Raw genomic sequence first — 16,404 nt, forward strand, 5'->3', positions numbered from 1 at the left:
AAAGGGTTTTGTCATGGAAGACAAAGAGAATATGGGATGTCGTCTAAAGAAATCCATTTACGGATTAAAGCAAGCCTCTAGACAGTGGTATCTAAAGTTTAATGATATAATAAAGAAATTTGGGTTTCAAGAGAATATAGAGGACAATTGTGTCTATGCAAAGTTCAAAAATAGGAAATACATTTTCCTAATCCTGTATGTGGATGATATTTTGCTTGCAAGCAGTGATATCAGTCTACTGCAAGAGACAAAGAAGTTCTTGTCCTCAAACTTCGATATGAAGGATCTTGGTGAAGCAACATATGTTTTGGGCATAGAAATTCACCGAGATAGATTGAATGGGGTTCTAGGGTTATCGCAAAAGGCATATTTAGAAAAGGTTCTAAAGAAGTACAATATGCATGCGAGTAAGGCCACACCTGCTCCTATAGTCAAGGGCGATAGTTTTGGGAACTTTCAATGTCCCAGGAACCAGTACGAGATCGATCAAATGAAAGCGGTTCCATATGCTTCAGCTGTCGGAAGCTTACAGTATGCCCAAGTGTGCACTCGCCCTGACTTAGCTTTTGTCACCGGGGTTCTCGGTAGATATCAAAGTAATCCAGGTATAGAACACTGGAAAATGGTAAAGAAGGCGTTGCGCTACGCACAAGGCACAAAAGAACTCATGCTTACATATAAGAGATCTGATTCCCTAGAGATAAAAGGGTATTCAGATGCAGACTTTGCGGGAGACAAAGATGATAGAAAATCCACGTCTGGATACGTATTCACTCTCGCAGGAGGAGCTATCTCATGGAGAAGCTCGAAACAGAAAGTAACTGCGTCATCAACGATGCATGCAGAATTCATAGCATGTCATGAGGCCACGGGGCAGGCAATGTGGCTAAAGAAATTCATACCCGGATTGAGAGTGGTTGACTGTATTCACAGACCACTAAAGATGTACTGCGACAATGAACCAGCAGTATTCTACGCTCACAACAACAAATCAAGCAATGCTTCCAAAGCCATTGAGATAAAGTTTTACGTTGTGAAAGACAGAATCCAGGATCACACTATAAGTCTCGAGCATATAAGAACAAAAGATATGCTTGCGGATCCGCTCACGAAAGGCTTACCTCCCAATGTGTTCAGGGAACACTTAGCCGGCATGGGTTTAAGGGAAAGCCTATGATTCCTGGATTGGATAAGGCCCAAAAGAAACAGAATTGTTTCAAAATAGAGAGGTGTGTTGTAGCTGTTGATTCTATCGGCAATCAAGCTGTGACGATGAAACATGCTCTACATATTAATCTACGATGAAACGAATAAAAGTGAAAAGTGCAAAGCTAAAAGTAAATGATGAGATCAAGGGGGAGAATGTTAGATTGATCTCTTTCCCGATTGGCCCAAAGGCCAATCAGGACCTTGATCTGCGCCCTGATCGGGGGCGCTCACCCTATCAATGGGTGGTGGGCCCCTGTCGCGCTGCGCTATATATAAACAGGGTGGGGGACCCAGCTCGGCTCACGAGGTTCGCCGAAGCCAGCCGCCCCCACCGACACACCTACCGATCTAGGTTGCGCAGTAGCGGCGGGAAGTACCACCGCCACTTCGCCGGCGACCAAGCTCGGCACTGCGCGTTGCTGCCTTGCGCAGACTCCGTCAACAAGAACCCACGATGGCCAGCAGCTCTGCTGCTCCCACCTCTAGGGGTGAAGGTAAACCCAATTCTCTCACTCTCACACTAGGCACTCACCAGGAACTCCTTGCTCTCTCATGTCTCTCTCGAACCCGACTAGATGTGCTCTAGTGATCCTAGGCTAGGCCCTAACAATCCAGTGACCGGTGGTGAGCAGATCGTCAGTTCACGATCAACCACGTCGACCTCCTGTGGAGCATAGAGTCGAGTAACAACGCATAGCTCCGCCGCGCGCTTGCCCCTCATGCTCAAACATGTGCACGCCACAGACGCCACTACAATGCCAAAGAAGATGGGCATCAACACGCAGGCTGAGTCGGCGTCAGCCCCCCTTGGGCGGAGACCTACTGACGACGGGCAACCGAGGGCTCAAGTTGTGTTCTGCGCGCCGCCACAAGGATGTCGGGAAACACGCCGCCACTTCACCGAGCGCAAGCAGGAGCAGCTCGCTGAGGTCTGTTGCAAAGGTCGCAGCCAACAGTTGGCATATATTTCCTCTCTCTAGTTTCTCTCTCTAGCCCTGAGCATCACGGGCGCATCCCGCCGACGGCCACCCAGGTTCCGGCATCCACCTATGCCCTGCGCGCCTCCACAGGCACGTATGGACAGATCCGGATCTAAGGACAGGAGGGGCAAGGAGGAAGAGCTCGACCCTACCCTTCCTCCCCTAGCGGCTGCCACCATTGCAGCTGGCATCGCAGGCTCGTCGGCAGTGACATCCTCACCACCGCGGTTGCCCCCTTTGAACCCCTTGGCCCCTCCTTACGAGCGGCGGCTAAAGGGGCTATTAGGGGAGACCCCGGAACTGGCTCAGGTACAGTGCCTCCTCAACATCTTCCTCGGATGGACAAGGCTCACAGTCAAGGTCGCCTGTGGCCGCCCGATGAAAGGGGAAGGCGGTCGCGATGGACATCTCGCCGGTCGCCCCTCGCCCCGGCCCTTCCCCTGGTGGCTTCATGGCAGATGCCCGGAGGGGAGGTCCCACCTCCGGCACCCAGGCTGGCCGGCCCAGGCCGCGACTTCTGCTGAAGCGTGTGGCCTTGGCTGTTGCCCATGCTTCAGGTCGCGTGTTGGAGACCCCCCCTAACCACCCACGAGGGACCTTCAGGTGATGGTTGGGTGGAGGTTCGCTGCCGTCGGGGACAGTGTAAGGACAACCTCGGCCCACGCCCCGCCCCTCGTCCGATCCCGACTGACCTGGTGGGACGCTGCTTCAACTACTTCGCCACTGACCACATCGCCGCTGCTTGCAGAAATCCCTCATGCTGCCTTCATTGCAGACGGGAGGGACACTGGTCGTGCCATTGCAAGTGGGGTCACTCTCCGCTGCAACCTCATGGATGCTCCCCCCCTCCACGTCGGGCTCCAACTCCGGCTCGGTTTCAAGCTTGGACTGGGCGCGGTCTCTTATCTTCTTCCAACGCGACAAGGTTAGCACATTCTCAATCTACTGGGCATATCGGCTCTCCCCCAGCGATTTGTGCACTGCCGTCGTCAGGTCCTGAGGACATGTCCATCCCCTCATTACCGCCGTCACCTAGGCCCTATGGTCCATCCCGCCGCTCGGCCATAGAAATGTGTGTGATCCCCAGGTTGTAGAAGATTGAAGATTGTGAATCGCGCTTGCCGTCCTGTGCTCTGGTCGCGATGATTGGAGGCACGCGCCTTTCGGTCTCAGCTATGCAAGTTAAACGAATTCTTGAAGAATTTCTTAACATCATCCCTGAGGAATACTCTGTCCAGCGCTCCGATCTCGATGACTTCCTGGTCGAGTTCAGCTTGTCGGCGATCGATGAAAGGATCCTGCACTCCGACTTGCCGTCGGAAGCGCTGTTCCAGCTGATTTGGAGAAGATGGTGTCGCTAGTCGACGGCAAGCCTGACCTCGCAACAGTTTAGAGTCTTGAATGAACTGGAGGGATTCCTGCACATGCCCAAAATGTGGAGACTACACAGATTGCTCTAGATTTCGCCTGTTCTGACCTAGTGGAGGCCTCGGTACATCTCGCTAGGAACAACAGTGCCATCTTGTATGTTGCTTGCTAGTGCATTCATCTAGACCTTGTCCCAATAGAGAAGCTGATTTTCATTCCAGAACCATCGACGCCGTATGTTGAATGCGGCCTCTTCCTGAAGCCTCATGAGCTGATTCCCTCCAAGCACGATGGGCTGTGGTACAGTGTGCACATCAGAATTGTGGATGTGCAGGATTGGAACATCTTCAGTGACTCATTCGACGATGGCACACCGCCAGATAACCATGACAGCTCAGAAGATGAAGACTACCCGGGCTTCTCACAATGCAGCAGGAAGAATCCATGGCCAAAGAAAACTCGGTTTATAGATGAAGCAGGGGGTTCTGGTGGAGGGCCCTCCCTTGGCCTCGATTGGGGCAGCTGTTCTCCACGACGGCAGCAAGGAAGTGGTACACGGTGGTGGCAAGCTTGCTGCTTACAGCGTTATAGTTTGGTTGCTTGAAGCACGCCATTGCTCTGTAGCAACAGTAGTGGCAGAGTGCCCTGTTGCCTCACCCTCGTGCAACAGCAAGGCAGAAAGCGGGCAAGATGTCATCATCACTGCCACTGTTCCAGAGGTCAGCAAGACCACACGGGCCCTAGGATTCGACCCGATGGTGATGGAGGCGGGCCTTGATTCCTAGAAGAGTGCAAGACATTCGCTTGTGGACAAAGAGCTTGCGTGTTTTCCAGGAGATAGAATCCCACTTGGGTCGCGGCAAGGGGGGCCACCGTGCGCACTGGACCCGATGAGGCTGGAAGCTGTGTTGAATCCACCTTGGAGCCGTTTCCACTCCTGCTCATCATGAGATCACCTGATGGGCCAGGCTAGGAAAATACGGGGAGCGGGCTGAACAGCAGACCTGCTGGTGACGGTGGACAGGCTGGCCATATATGACTTAGTTCAAGATGATGACCCAATCATGCAGGTTAGAGTAATGGACATCGGGTTAAGCACCCCTTGGTCGGTCGCACGCACCACTAAACATCAGCCACAGCTCAGACAATGAGGCTATCAACTTCGAAGTGGTATGCTTCGATGACGTCCCAGCACATGGACTGCCCTCTCCTCCAGCACATAGCAATTTCGTGACTCTTACCAGAGGCTCCTCCCATACATTGCCGTTGCATTTCCCCCCAAGGCCTCTACACCTATTAAGAATGTTACAGCTGACTTCACACATTCCGTTTGCAGGGTGGGATCACTAGTCGTACTACAGCTAACACCTCCGAGGTGCAAGGCCCGCACGCCTCCGAGAACAACACCGATGATAAGGAGAAGCGAGAGACTGGTCAGGAAGTCATGCCATCGAGCGACAAAACTGACACTCCAAGCAGAGAACATGCTTATGAAAAAGCTAGGCATCTCATCACCTACTGGGCCACTAAACGCTGCGGCTTTCCAGCACTTCCTGGAGGTCTTCACCGCTACTGTCGTTGTCAAGATCAGCGGATCAGGACTTAGACTAGTGAATTTCTTTTATGCGCGTGAGCCTCAGATGGTTGCACGGGAGACACGGATTAGACTGGTTCAGGCAAAGGGAGCCCTACGTCCAGTATCGAGGATGCTCGTGTTGCCCGCGCGGGGGTTCTGTAGTAGGGGGTTACAGACGGGCGAGAGAGGGACTGGTCCCAGGTCTCTTGTGTTCTAGGAGGAGTGTTGATCTTTCGAGATGCCGATCCCTTCCCCCGGCTCTAGGTTCCGCCTTTTATATCGCAAGGGGCCGGCCGGAGTTACAATTGGGAACCGGGCAAAAGGTAAAGAGTGAGAGGGTAAAAAAGGTCTGGCGGGAAGGAGGGCAGGGGCCCATGGCGCCCGATGTCCTGCCGACCCTGAACGCGTGCCGTCGTGCATGCTCGAAGGGGTCGCCGCCGGGTGCCAAGTGTTGCAGCTCCTCGCAGGTAGCTACTTCGACGTTCGTAGGTATCAGGATAGATCATGATGAGGGGGTTTCGTCGTCACCTTGCCGTCCGTTAGGGAGGACGGTGGATACCGCCGCTCTGACGATGGCTTGTAGAGGGGGAGCTCCACGCCTGTACTGCCGCTTGCGCGGGGCCCGAGGGCGTGCGGGGCCCGAGGACGGGGCCGCCCCTTACTCCGCTCCGGTCGCCGCAGATCATGAGTACTTTGTGACGAATGGGAGCTGGCCGCCAGTACTGTAGCTCGTACAGGATGGTTGTGCGCGGGTACTTGCGCCGGGTCGCGTGGGGGGCGCGGTCGCCCTGCGCTCTGCCTTCTCTGCGGCGCATTTATGGTGAGGCCGACGGGGGGCCCCACCGGATTTGTCTTGTCTACGCGGAGCGTATCCGAGGAGGATTCTGACCCGTGGGCCTCAGCGTGCCCGACTCCTTCGCTCGGGGTCGTGCAAGGCGGAACCTTTGTGGTACAGGGTCGGGGGCTCCCGACCCTGGGGACGCGGTCGGTCGAGGCGGAGACCCTGCGGAGGGAGGTCGGGTGCTCCCAGTCCTGACGCTGGGGTCGGTCAAGGCGGAGACTTGATCACACTTTGGTGGGCCTAGGCCTTCATGTTTGCTTCTTCAAGCTGTGTATTAGGGGGCCGTTGATATTTCCCCCCGACAGTAGCCCCCGAGCCTGTGGTGGAGCAAGGGTGCTCCTCCGGAGGCTCTTTTTAGCTTGTTTCATTATTCACCGTGCTGGGGAGAACCTGTCAGTTTGTGACCACACGTGTGGTAGTTTTTTGCGAGGCTAGCCCCCGAGCTCCTGCTCGTTGCAGGAAACCGATCGGCGGCCAGGTCGACTTTTTGATCGTTGCCCCTCAAGCGTCTTTTCGCTAGGACGGAGGGGTTGAGCCGGGCCACGTTATCCACGTAGGACGAACCGTGGTGCTCGTTTGAGCTGCAAGCGGGTAAGTTCGAGTGGAGTCCCGGTCCCCGTTCGGGGGGGTCCGGCTCGGGCCAAGCTGGTGGCGTACTCCAATTTCCCGCCAGTCAGTTCATATAGTTCTCGGATCCGTTCGATTGGATCTGAGGGCTCGTTGCCTTTCCCCGTGGAAAAACCATGAACTTTATACTGGGCGGGACTCGAACGTGAGGTTGGGGGCGCCCTTAGCGTTTGCTCGCCTGGGTGTTGGCCGCTAGCGGGCCCGTCCCTCCTCACCCCTCGCTCGGGGATGTCCTGGGGCAGCTGTCGAACCCGTTGTTGGGCCAGCCTTTGAACCCCTGGACCGTATTGGGCCGTAGGGGCATTTTCAGCCCCGTATCCCTTTCTTACCTTGTTGCGGGCGTTGGACCGGTGCGGGGCGGTTGGTATGCCAGGGCCGATCGTGCGGAGCGTCGTGGGCGCGAAGCCCGGGGAGTGGAGTTATGGAAGCGCCGTCCCACGGATCGAGGAAGATAGGATGTTTTTTCGCGGCCGATCGTGCGCGCGTTTTTCGAAAGGAAACGGGCGTGACAGGAGCGTACCTGGCGCCGCATTTATGGTGGCCGGGGCGTCGGTTTGGCTTCCCCGGTACTCTTCCTATAAAAGCTGGAACACGCCGCTCTGGTTCCTCTCCTTTCGCGCTCAAGCCTTCTTGCCTTCTAGCTCTTCCTGCGCTCGCTTTGCTTTCCTTGCTCCCGTTGCCATTTGCCGTGCGTTTCGTCTTCGTCTTCGCCGGTCCTCTTCCCCCTTTGGCGATGGCTTCCTGGGGAGTCTCCCACTTCACCGCCAAGCGCGCCGAAGGTCTGGTGCGGAAGGGGCTCCTCTGCGAGAGGACGGCGGCGGACGAGTGGAGGCTGCCGGAGACGGAGCAGGTTCCGTCGCCGCCCGCCGGCTACGTCGTCTCCTTCGCCCATTTCCACGAGCGGGGATTCGCCTCCCCTCCGAGCCGTTTCTTCCGCGGGCTGCTCCACTACTACGGGCTCGAGCTCCAGCACCTCAACCCCAACGGGATCCAGCACATTGCGGCGTTCGTCGTGTTGTGTGAGGGATTCCTGGGGATCGAGCCCCACTTCGAGCTGTGGAAGTACTTCTTCGCGGTTAGCCTCTACCAGAAGACCGGGAAGGTCGGGGGCCAGCATCAGTCGCCCCCGGTGCCGATTGGGTGCGCCGGCATCCACCTCCGTCATACTCGCTCCAAGGAGTATATGACGGTGAAGACCTCTGTGTCCCATAAGGGGTGGCACAACCAATGGTTCTACGTGAAGAACTACCCCAACTCCCCCTTGCCGACGTTCACCGGCCGCACCATCGACACGGCGCCCGACGTGTGGGCGTACGGGCCGATGGAGAAGGAGAAGAAGAAGATCTTCGACCTCCTGCAGACCATCGGGCAATTGAAGCGGGAGGGGCTCACCGGTGCCGGTGTCATCGGCGCCTACCACGCCCGGCGGGTGGCGCCGCTGATGCTCCGGATCCGGCCCCTCGGCGACATGACCCCTGACATGCCGCTCGAGGGCACCGTCCTGGCGGTAGGCGCGCTCGCCAACTCCGAGATCCAGCAGCGGCTCCGGGAGGCGCTGGAGGACAAGGATGTCGAGTACCCGGTCCCCGGGCACCCGCCGATGCGCCCGGAGCCGGGCTTCGTGGACCTGGTAAGGCGTCTGGGTCACTACCTCTCCCCCCTGATGTTCTGCCGTCTCATTGTTCCGACGTGGATCCTCTTTTTTGCCTCACAGGGCTCGCTGACCCGGGTTAAGGACTCCATCCCGCCGGTGCCGGAGGATGCCGCGCGGAGGGCTCTTAACCGTCTCCAGGCAGAGAAGGACAAGTGCCGCAAGGATAAGGAGACGGAGAAATGGCGGCAGAAGGCCGCCAAGGAGTACCGACGGCGGCGGAGAGGGGCGGTCGTGTCTGACGACGACGACGATGATGAAGAAGAAGAGGAAGAGGAAGAAGAGGAGGAGGAGGAGGAGGAAGTGGAGCTGTTTGCCCCCCGGTCGGGCTTTAGTGATTCGCGACGCACCCCCGCAGACGGCGGCAGGGGGTGCGGCGGTGGGAGCGCCCGTGCGGGGTCCGGCTCCCTCCGGTCCTGGGGCCGTGCCTCAGGGGCCGGCACGGACCGCTCCTCAGGGGGCGACGCTGGGCGTCCCCCGGGGGTCGGCACAGGATCCTCCCCAGCGAGGGACGTGGGGCGCCCCTTCAGGGTCGTCCCAGGGCACCCCCCAGGAGCAGGCGCGGGGTGCTCCTTTGGTGCCGGCAAGGGATGCCGCCCCGGCGCCGAGCCGGAGCGTCCCTCAGGGGCCTTCAGGGCCCGCCCCTACCGCATGTTGGTGGTATGCCCTAGAGGCAATCATAGAGATGATGATATTCCATTTGTATCCATGATTTGTATATTGTGTTCATTGAATATCCATTAAAGGCTACTTGAATTGATTTGCAATTATGTGAATTGTATGTGAAACTCTTTACTTGTATGGTTATTCTAAAGTTGTCCCTAGTCGGAGTTCATGTGAGGACACACATGAATATTAGACTAGCACATGTATTAGTTGATGACTATGTTTCACAAGTCATGGACATGAAGATGTTGAACTAATAATGTGGACACATGTGGAGACATGTGTTAGGACTGACCCAACACGAGAAGTAGTTCTCTCTTTAAACAACATATACGCTTTATCCTTAGACCTGAGATTGTCGCATGTATTCTAGATGTGGATTGACCTACTTAGGGGCTATCAAACGCTACACCGTAACAGGGTAGTTATAAAGGTAGCTTTCGGGTTTGTCAAGAAGCATGCTATGAGACATGGTCAATCAAGATGGGATTTGCCCCTCTCTGATTGAGAGTGATATCTCTGGGCCCCTCGAGTGATCGGATCAGAAAATGCATGGCCATGCTACGTACGGTTAAGAGTTAACCTACAAAGGGATTCCGAATCACAGGATCGAGAAAGAGCGGTCGGCTTGAGGCTAGACCAAATATCGTGAGGCAAAGGGAATAGCATGTATATTATGTTGTGATGGTTCGTCTGATATGATCTTCGTGTGCGTATAGGAGTTGGCACGTCTTGCTAGAGGCCGCTACCGACTATTGGGCCGAGTAGGAGTACTCGGGCTATGTCTATACGTATCCGAACCCATAGGGTCACACACTTAAGGGGCTGGAAGCTCAATTCGGATCTGATCCGAGTTGGATTAGGTTTAGGAGTACTAATGGGCCTCGGATCCAGAGGCCCATCAGGAACCTCTATAAATAGAGGGGTGGGGGCGCCCTAGGGTTTACACCTTTTGGCGAAACACACCTGCCGCGCCTCCCACGCCCTCGCCTATTGCAACTCGCGGATCTAGCAGTCCGGCTTGCGACGCTTCCTCCCTGCACGTGTGGATACCTTGGAGGTGTTGCGCCTGCAGCACTTGGACGAGCCATCGACAAGCCGCCGACGAGCCACGACGAGCCGACGACGAGCCGTGGCACCGGAGGTGATCTTGCTGCACGTGGACGAGCTGCTGAGGAGCTGCTGGACGTGATCGACTACGTATGACTACGTGATCGTCTTCACTGCACCGACGCATATCTACATCTTCCGCACCAGTAGTGCGTCGAGTGGTAATCCCGTGATCCTTATACGGCAGTTCTTCCTGGTTATACGCGGTAGAAAATTTTGTTTTGCGCTAGCGTAGCCTACCTCGTATCCCAACAGTGGTATCAGAGCCGTAGCTGCTTAGTTTTGGATTCGGGATGTGTGCATATGGAGATATGCGAGTTCTCTGTTTGATCTATGTCCTGATTTCGTGCCCTTGCTGCAATGGTAGTGTAACGACATACTCCTACCGGTCGGTTTCCGCCATCGGAGTTAAGTGATACATGTAAATCCAGTTGCAGTGAGGGAAGATCAATATGATTGGTCGAATCAAGATCCAGGGTCATACGCCAGGCGCATTAGATGTGCAATGGTAGATGGGATCTACTGCCGGGGTCGGGATTTTGCCGTATGCGCATGCTTCGTTAAATCAGCCGTAACTTTTCGGTACGATCTCGGATCGGGGCGATTTCTATACGAAAATTGATCTACAGAAAAAGTTACACGTGAATTTCAATGGCTTTGCCATTTTCGGCGAAATTAGATTTGCCAAATTCAGCTTGGAAGATGGAGTTTCGGACCTCCGAAGTTTGGAACGTTAGGACGCCTAACTCTCTTTTGCAGGATGTATGTATATATCTTGTGATCAGTATGGCCCCCTTGTGTATGTGATGCATGTGTGTAACTCATTCGTGACCTGCGTGTCACGCGTACGGCAACACGGCAGGAGCCATATGTGTTGTCACTTTAATGTATTTAATGGTCTGCGTACCAATCTGTGATGATCCAAGCAACTATGTAATCTTCTTTACTAGCTATTAGGCGTAATAGCATGCTCTAGTTCTTGGAGGACTCATCACCAGGAGGATGGCGCACATGGAACATGGAGATGGAGATCACCATGGTGAACAGGTTCTATGGAGATGGAGATCACCATATGAAAACGGGCCATACTGTGTCACAACTGTGTGAATGCTATTCTGTTTATGTTTTACTTTCTGCATGCTGTGATGTTAGAAGTAGAACGATCCCTCACAAAGTTTAAGTTAGTATGCCCTCCCAACTAAAACTTGCACCGTCCCATGTCTTGTACAATTAGTGGTGGGTCTATGAAATTAGGGTGTCACTATTTTTCCTTGACTAGACGGGTTTGTGTCGGACACTTACACGCATAAGGGTTGGTTTGCTTAACAAGGTCATCTTAACGGTTAAGGACCTTGGGGCATAAAGGTTGGGCGCCGAGACATGGAGATGTCACCCAACAACAGGAGTCATATGTGATATGATTAGCAAAAGTTGCTTACCGATCTACCTCGTTTGCTAGCGGTGATGCTAAAGCTCACTAGTCGACTTGTTAGTTGTGGATCCTGAATCACTAAGTTTCAATAGAGGGATATTGATTTTAGTGGGAGTAGATTCTGTTAAAATAGTTTAATATAATTTGCTCTATCATGGATACGTTTGTCTTAGTGTATTTTGCATTACTTTTGTTGTAGATTAAATGGCACCTAGCAACACCACCACATCGTTTGCTTTGCGTTCGGTCCTTGAGAAGGACAAGTTGAATGGAACAAACTACTCGGATTGGATCCGTAACCTGAGAATTGTTCTCAGGGTTGAGAAAAAGGAAGATGTTCTAGACAACCCACTACCAGAAGAACCTGCTGATGATGCACCCGCTGCTGCTAAGACTGCTTACAAGAAGGCATGTGATGCTAACCTTGAAGTAAGCTGCCTTATGCTTGCTTGCATGGAACCTGAGCTGCAGATGCAGTTCGAAACAAACCATGAGGCGCACGATATGATCGTGGCGCTTAGAGACATGTTCCAAACACAGGCCAGGACTGAAAGGTTCAATGTGTCTAAGGCCTTTGTTGAGAGCAAGCTAGCAGAAGGCGCAGCAGTAGGACCACACGTAATCAAGATGGTTGGTTACACTCAATGGTTGGAGAAGCTAGGCTTCCCACTGGGCCAAGAGTTGGCCACTGATTTCATTCTTTCGTCTCTTCCGCCTAGCTATGGGAACTTCATCTCGAACTACCATATGCATGGGACGGAGAAGGGTCTGAATGAGCTGTGTGGTATGCTCAAGACAGCAGAGGCTGACATTAAGAAAAGCGCTAGTACCAGCCATGTGATGGCGATACAGAACAAGCCCAGCTTTAAGAAGAAGGGCAATTCTTGGAAGAAGAAGGGCAAGGCTGGAACGTCCAAGCCAAACCCACCGCCCAAGGCTAAAGCTGGACCTGCTCCAGATAAAGAGTGCTTTTACTGTCATGAACTTGGTCACTGGAAGAGAAACTGCAAGCAGTACCTAGCTTCGTTGAAGAACGGTGGAAGTAAGAGTACTTCTACCTCAGGTATGCTTGTTGTTTATGTTATAGACAACATATTTCTCGCCGATACAGTTATTAATTCTTGGGTATTTGATACCGGATCGGTTGCTCATATTTGCAATTCGATGCAGGGAATGATAAGAAGTAGAAGCGTGGAAAGAGGAGAAGTTGATTTCCGCGTGGGCAATAATGCAAGAGTTGCTGCTTTGACCGTCGGGACGATGCAACTCCACCTCCCGTCAGGATTTATTATGGAGTTGAATAATTGTTATTTTGTTCCTAGTTTAAGTCGAAACATTTTATCTCCTTCATGTTTGATGAAGGATGGTTATTCATTTGCGAGTGAAAACAATGGTTGTGTGATCTCTAAGAATAATATGTTTATGGCTTTTGCACCCATTGTGAATGGATTGTTTGTTTTAAATCTTGATGGTTCACCTGTCTGTAATGTAAGTGCTAAAAGGCCTCGGCCTAATGATTTGAGTCCTACCTACTTGTGGCATTGTCGTTTGGGTCATATAAGTGATAAGCGCATGAAGAAGCTCCATTCTGATGGACTTCTAACTTCGTTTGATTTTGAATCATACGAGACATGTGAGGCTTGCTTGCTAGGCAAGATGACCAAGACGCCTTTCACAGGATTTCCTGAGAGAGCAGTAGACTTGTTGGAACTCGTACATAGTGATGTATGCGGACCAATGAGCACGACGGCTAGAGGAGGATTCCAATACTTCATAACTTTCACTGATGATTTTAGTAGATATGGCTATGTCTACTTGATGAGGCACAAGTCTGAAACCTTTGAAAAGTTCAAGGAATTTCAGAATGAAGTTGAAAATCAGCGTGGCAAGAAAATTAAGGCCTTACGATCTGATCGTGGAGGCGAGTATTTGAGCCACGAGTTTAGCAATCATCTAAAGAGTTGCGGAATTGTTCCACAACTTACGCCGCCTGGAACACCTCAGAGAAATGGTGTGTCCGAGCGACGTAATCGAACTTTGTTAGACATGGTTCGATCAATGATGAGCCAGTCGGACCTACCGTTGTCATTTTGGGGATACGCTCTAGAAACAGCAGCTTTCACACTTAATAGGGTACCATCTAAATCCGTAGTTAAGACACCATATGAGATGTGGACTGGAAAGGTTCCTAGTTTGTCTTTTCTAAAGATTTGGGGATGTGAAGTGTTTGTCAAGCGACTTCAGTCGGACAAGATCACACCCAAGTCGGATAAGTGCATTTTCGTGGGATATCCAAAGGAAACTTTGGGATATTATTTTTACAACCGATCAGAAGGCAAAGTGTTTGTCGCTCGGAACGGGGTTTTCCTAGAGAAAGAGTTTCTCAAAGGAGAAAAGAGTGGAAAGACAGTGCATCTTGAAGAAGTTCAAGATGAGCCAATCGGGCAAGAATCAATGAGTGATGCTAACGTAGCAGAACAAGTTGAGATACCCATGGCAAGAGAAGCACCGCCACAACCACGAAGGTCGGCAAGGCTCCGCGAAATGCAGGAAATATTATTGTTGGACAATGATGAGCCTACGACATATGCAGAAGCAATGATGGACCCAGACTCCGAAAAATGGCAGAGTGCCATGCAATCCGAAATAGAGTCCATGGGAGACAATCAAGTTTGGAACTTGGTTGACCCGCCTGATGGTGTTAAAGCCATAGAGTGCAAGTGGATCTATAAGAAGAAAAAGGACATGGATGGAAATGTTCACATCTACAAAGCACGACTTGTCGCAAAAGGTTTTCGACAAGTTCAAGGAGTTGACTACGACGAGACCTTCTCGCCCGTAGTGATGCTTAAGTCCATTCGGATTATTCTAGCTATAGCTGCATATTTCGATTATGAGATATGGCAGATGGATGTCAAGACAGCTTTCCTGAATGGAAACCTAGCTGAGGACGTGTATATGATACAGCCCGAGGGTTTTGTCGATCCGAAAAATGCTGGAAAGGTATGCAAGCTTCAGAGATCCATTTATGGATTGAAGCAAGCATCTAGGAGTTGGAACATTCGTTTTGATGAAGTAGTCAAAGGGTTTGACTTCACCAAGAACGAAGAAGAGTCTTGTTTTTACAAGAAGGTTAGTGGGAGCTCTGTAGTATTTCTAATCTTATATGTGGATGACATATTACTGATTGGAAATAACATTCCTATGCTTGAGTCCGTAAAGACTTCACTGAAAAATAGTTTTTCGATGAAGGACTTAGGGGAAGCGGCATATATTCTGGGTATTAAGATCTATAGAGATAGATCGAGAAGGCTTATAGGTTTGAGCCAAGATACTTATATTGACAAAGTGTTGAAGCGGTTCAGCATGGATGAGGCAAAGAAAGGGTTCTTGCCTATGTCACATGGCATACATCTCAGCAAGACTCAGTGTCCTTCGACTGCTGATGAGCGGGATCGCATGAGTAGAGTGCCATATGCCTCGGCTATTGGATCTATCATGTATGCAATGATAAGTACTCGCCCAGATGTTTCATATGCGCTAAGTATGACAAGCAGACACCAATCTGATCCAGGTGAGAGTCACTGGACAGCGGTGAAAAACATTCTTAAGTACTTGAGAAGGACTAAAGATATGTTCCTCGTCTATGGAGGTCAGGAGGAGCTCGTTGTAACAGGTTACACCGATGCTAGTTTCCAAACCGACAGAGATGATTCAAAGTCACAATCAGGATTTGTGTTCACGCTAAATGGTGGTGCTGTTAGTTGGAAGAGTTCCAAGCAGGAGACGGTGGCCGATTCTACGACAGAAGCCGAGTACATCGCGGCTTCGGAAGCCGCGAAGGAAGGTGTTTGGATAAGGAATTTCCTCATTGAGCTTGGTGTGTTCCCGAATGCGTCCAGCCCATTGAATCTCTACTATGATAACAATGGGGCAATTGCGCAAGCAAAGGAGCCAAGGAACCACCAGAAGAACAAACACGTAATGCGGCGATTTCATCTCATTCGAGACTTCGTTAACCGGGGTGAGATCAAGATATGCAAAATACACACGGATCTGAACATTTCTGATCCGTTGACAAAACCACTCCTGCAGGCTAAGCATGATGCGCATGTAAGAGCTATGGGTATTAGGTACCTTCTAGATTGACTCTAGTGCAAGTGGGAGACTGTTGGAGGTATGCCCTAGAGGCAATCATAGAGATGATGATATTCCATTTGTATCCATGATTTGTATATTGTGTTCATTGAATATCCATTAAAGGCTACTTGAATTGATTTGCAATTATGTGAATTGTATGTGAAACTCTTTACTTGTATGGTTATTCTAAAGTTGTCCCTAGTCGGAGTTCATGTGAGGACACACATTAATATTAGACTAGCACATGTATTAGTTGATGACTATGTTTCACAAGTCATGGACATGAAGATGTTGAACTAATAATGTGGACACATGTGGAGACATGTGTTAGGACTGACCCAACACGAGAAGTAGTTCTCTCTTTAAACAACATATACGCTTTATCCTTAGACCTGAGATTGTCGCATGTATTCTAGATGTGGATTGACCTACTTAGGGGCTATCAAACGCTACGCCGTAACAGGGTAGTTATAAAGGTAGCTTTTGGGTTTGTCAAGAAGCATGCTATGAGACATGGTCAATCAAGATGGGATTTGCCCCTCTCTGATTGAGAGTGATATCTCTGGGCCCCTCGAGTGATCGGATCAGAAAATGCATGGCCATGCTACGTACGGTTAAGAGTTAACCTACAAAGGGATTCCGAATCACAGGATCGAGAAAGAGCGGTCGGCTTGAGGCTAGACCAAATATCGTGAGGCAAAGGGAATAGCATGTATATTATGTTGTGATGGTTCCTCTGATATGATCTTCGTGTGCGTATAGGAGTTGGCACGTCTTGCTAGAGGCCGCTACCGACTATTGGGC

This window comes from Setaria viridis, chromosome 5 (genome assembly GCF_005286985.2).
Source record: "Setaria viridis chromosome 5, Setaria_viridis_v4.0, whole genome shotgun sequence".
Lineage (NCBI taxonomy): Eukaryota > Viridiplantae > Streptophyta > Magnoliopsida > Poales > Poaceae > Setaria > Setaria viridis.